We start from the raw sequence: 5,146 nt of genomic DNA, 5'->3' as shown, positions 1-5,146 counted from the left end.
ATATATATATTAAATTTAAAAGAAATAAAAACAAAACACACATAATCAGATACAGCCTACCTGATTTTGGATCCAAATTGGAGTGGTCCAATCCAATTTTCATAATTCCTATATTAAAAAAAAAAGTGGACTTTGGAATATAATATGATGTTATTTTGTTTTTGGAGTTATTAATTTATTTAAAAAAAATCCTTGGAAGAAGGGATTTTAATTTGGAAAAGTTCTAAGTTAAAAAGTGACTTAAATTATGTCTTTTTTTTTCAATCTAAAAATCTTAGATAATTTTATCTCAAACTAAAAAATAATTTGATTGGAGACTTTTTTAGATATTCTCTTAACTTTTATATGCGAGACTCGACTCAAACTGCAATTTGACTTGAAAATATTATAATTCTTTTTTTGTGTAACATTTGTTTTGAGGTACTAAGATAGAGATTGAAAGACTGAGACTGAAAGACTGAAATTCAATATCATATTTGTTGATTCAGAGATTAGTACTAAAATTTTTATTTCTGTTCCCCAAATTTTAGTATTTCAGTACCTCCGAAAAATAGAGACACAGGAGACTAAAACTTTTAGAGATGGAGACTAAAACTTTAATAATATTTTATACCTAAAATACCTTCATTTCAATTAATTAATTTCAATTTTATCCTTTGTATAAATTAAATTAGAATTTTATTCTTTTTTTAATTTCTGTCTCCCACTTTACACCAAACAGAATACTGAAATTTATTTTAATCTCTGTCCCTCAGTCTTAGTCTTTCAGTCTCTGTCTCGCTATTAAATGCTATCTTAATTTTTCTTAAAATTAATGATCACTTATAAACTAAGATAATCTAAAAAACTGTGAAGTTTAAAAATTCATAATATTTTTTTGGTGATTGAAATAAACTAAACAAACACTCTACGATGAACTTATAGATTTCTAAAAAAAATAAATAAAAAATAAATGCATGTTATGCATCTTTAAAGAAATCGGATTCATAGGTCTTGGGAATATTAGAATGCTGGACAATTTTCATTTTTTTTTTGTTACGAAACTATAAATCTAAAACTTCGATTTGTTTTAGAAATCTTTTACTCTATTGGTCTATTTATATAATATTAAAACTAAGCTAAGTATTTATTTAATTAAGTCTAACTAAGTCATTATGCATTTTTTTTGTACATATTTGTTCGCTGCTTCTTCTTTTTCTACTACTACTTCTTCTTTCTTTATTGTTATTATTGTCGTCATCTTTTTTTACGCGTGTTTCTTCTTCAATGTTGCTGTCGTCATCGCCGCTTCGTCTTCTTATTCCTTATATATGTCCAGAAAATTACATGATAGACATTTTGATATACAACAAAAATTTTGATGTACAATAAAAATTTTTTGAAGTACCGTCTGTGTAAAATATTGACACCCAACTAACAAAATATGAACAACACATAAATTTTAGTATATAATACAAACATTTTGGTGCATAATACAAAATATATTCATAGCAAAATTTATGTGTTATTGCAAAAATTTATATGCTATATGTAAATATTTCTATGATGAAGAAATGCGAAAAAAGAAAAGCGATAATGTATGCACGTGTTTTTTTTTTGTTAGACTTGTACTAACTTAGTTAGATTTAATTAAAAAATATTATATATGTAACATTACCAATATTTTTACGACCTATAAATTTATCTCAAAATGTTCAAAAATGATCTAATTATTTTTTTTAAATTTTGAATATTTGAATATCTTGTTTTACAAATTTAAAAGTTGATCTACATGAAAATTTAATGATGTAATAATGATAATTCATAGAATAAAAAATTAAATAATTTTACTACACGTACAAGTTTTTTTATCAACTAAGTCTAATTAAGTTGGTGCAAACTCAACAAAAATCAATTTCATTAATGAGCGTGAATACACACTCGAACTATCTCCAACCAAGGTAAATGTTAGTACCACGTTCCTCTTTCTCCTCCTCCTCCTCTTCCTCCTTCTTCTTCGTGTTCATCTTTTTTCTTTGCATTCCTTCTTTTTCTTCACGTATTTTTTCATGATCATCGTTCTTTTATTACTGCTATTGTCGCTGCATTTTTTTTTTTACTTTTCCTTCTCTTCTTTCAAGTGATTTTGCAGCATTATATATTTTTTCTTTTTTTTGTTTGATTTTTTCTTATTTTTATTCTTGTTAAGAAAGCAAAACAAGAAAAATTACAAGAACATAAAACAAAATGGAAAAGATGAACAAAAAAAGAAGTAGAAGAAGATGATGAAAATAAAGAAGAAGGAGGAGGAATTTGTTTGTGTGTCATCATTATTGAGTAATTTTGGTTCATTCTATATTTAAAATAAGGTGCACTTGGTTTGTGCTTGTTTTGAACTGAATTTGTTTGTGTATCGTCATCATTAAATAATTTCGGTGTATTCTGGATCTAAATAAGGTGTAATTGGTTTATGCTTATTTTGAATTCAATTTGCTTGTCTGTCGTCATCATTAAGTAATTTTGGTGCATTCTTGATTTATATACGGTGCACTTGGTCTGTGTTTATTTTGAACCGAGTTTGATTGTGTGTCATCATCATTAAGTAATTTCAAAACATTCTGAATTTAAATAAGATGTACTTGGTCTCTTGTTTTGAACTGAGTTTGCTTATATCTCATCATTATTAAGTAATTTTGGTGCATTCTAAATTTAAATAAGGTGCATTTGGTCTGTGCTTGTTTTGAACTGAATTTGTTTGTGCTATCATCATTAAGTAATTTCGATGTATTCTGGATTTGAACTGTTATATGTATAAGATGACGATGATAATAATAACGATAATGATGATGATGATGATTGTTGAGTTTAGAAAGCTAAACTATGATTAAGATGATGACTAAACATTATTGGGTTATTTGTTTGTATGATTTGTTTGGTTTATTGTGCAGGAAAATAAGTTAAATAAAAATGGACCAATATGTCTCGCACATTGATCATTTATTGAGCAAGCCCACTTTATTACTCCAAGTCTTGATCTAAAATGGGAAACGGCTGAACCAAGGAAAAGAAAACAAGCCACGTGTTTTGTGTAAGAAATAAAAAGAAACAAGTTGGTCCAAGGAACAAATGTCTAAAGTCCAAGTGATGAAAGCCTGGTTACTAAACAAATTCAGTCCTGTACCATATTAATTCAAAATTAGTGGCTGATCATTAAAAGAAAGAAAATCAAAAGATCTCACTTTGCAAAAGTCACACACGTTACTTCATTTTTTGGGTACTGAAACTTGAAATTCAATTGAGTTTACTTTGATTAAAAGCATGCTTCGATTACTACATTTTTTGGTAACTACAACTCCAAATTTAATTAAGTTTATTTCACATTGAAAGCTTCCTTCAAAAGTTTTTTCTCTCTTCTTTCTCCTCTCTCTTACTTTCGGTCACATCTATCATCAGAAAAGAAGAAAGAAGCAAAAAAGAAGATATCACAGAAAATCCTATGAAGAAGAAAGGCTAAGAAAGATCTTTGCTTTAGAAGAAAAGATTTGAAGAAAGATTTCAAGATTTTGTTACCAAGAAAAGAAGAGATCGGCTTCGGGTAGGAAACAAATCTACTTTGGTAAAAAGATCATTTTCATTTTTGTACATCAAAGAAGAAGATAGCCTGAGTCTTAGGTAGGGAAAAAGCAAAAATGGAAAGCTTGAAGCTGTCCTGGATCAGAACCACATCAACGCTCAAAGTCAAATCTTAGGGCCAAAGTCAAGTTCAAGGGTCAAAATTGAAAAAGATAGATGGAAAAGGTTGAGAGAGTTACATGCATGTAGTTTTGGTTTTTTCTCTCTCTTCCCTTTGTTCAAACCATGACTTAGCCTATGTTAGAAAGAAGTTGCTGGGTTGGTTGAATTGGTTTCAACCTTGGAAGCTTCCCCTTCTATAATAAGGGTGAACGGCCAAGGGTTGAGATCAAGGAGTGAGAGCACACGTTTGGGTTTTCATAGTTCTTTAAGCTGTTTATTCTTCTCCTTCATGGCTTTCATTGAATATTTCTTTTTCTCAGTTTAGTTTGTCTGTGTTTCATTGGTAAAAGGAAAAATGTGAGGTTTTGTAAGAAAAAGTCAATGAGTGAAAAAAGGCAGAAAGTTAAAAAAAGTCATAGTTATCACAAAAATTCTTTGTATGTATTTCTTTTTTATTGTCATGATTCTGAGGGGATTCCTTTGTATGTATTTCAAGTTGGGTTGGCACTTTGCAGTTGAAAGTTAGGATGAGTCCTAGTCAAGTTCAGGTTAGGATAGAATCTGGATTTGTTCCCTTACAAATTGGGTTAGCACTTTGCGGTTGAAAGCTTGGTTTGAGTCCTAGTCAAATCCAGATTAAGTTTAGAATTTGGATTTGTTCCAGATAGGATTGGATAGATCCGAGGGAAAGAATTGGTGTTTGTAATCAGTTACAAATAGTGAAATTCCATCACTGTTGTGATGTAGGCTGGATGTAGGCTACATTGCACTTAGTAGCTGAACCAGGATACATCTTGGAGTTATTTCTTCTTTCCTACTCCTTTCACTGTTTCTGTTTATTAGGAGACAAAAACAAAAGTGTCTCTCAACTAAGCACCAAATGAAACAAAAGTGTCTCTTAACTCGACACGAGACAAAAGCAGAAATATTTCCTGAAATTTCTTTAAAAATCAGAAATTAATATTCAGCGAAAAAGGGGCTAAGATTCAACCTCCCATTCTCTTAGCCATTGATTACCATCAATGATGATGATGGATGATGATGATGATAGAGGAGGAGGAGGAGAAAGAGGAAAAGGAAGTAGGAGATTGAATAAATTCAAATGAGAAAAAAAGGAGGATGAAGAGGAGGAAGAGGAGGAGGAGGAGGAGACGGTAGTGATGGTGTAGTGATAATGACGATAATAAAAGAGAAAGATGAAAAAAAAAGAGGAGGAGAGACGACGAAGAAGTAGTAACATCAGAAGTGGGAGGAGGAGGAAGAAAAAGACGACGAAAAAGATGCGGACGATATGAAAAACGATTATAACAACTTAGTTAAATTTGTTTAAATATTTTACTTGGTTGTAGAGTTTTATTTAAAATTAAAATAACCATTCAAAAATTATTTGGAACAAATTTAAAATTTCACTCCTAAAAAGAATTTCCATTAA

This window comes from Arachis duranensis, chromosome 4, assembly GCF_000817695.3.
Source record: "Arachis duranensis cultivar V14167 chromosome 4, aradu.V14167.gnm2.J7QH, whole genome shotgun sequence".
Lineage (NCBI taxonomy): Eukaryota > Viridiplantae > Streptophyta > Magnoliopsida > Fabales > Fabaceae > Arachis > Arachis duranensis.
Note: the sequence above shows the minus strand (reverse complement) of the source record.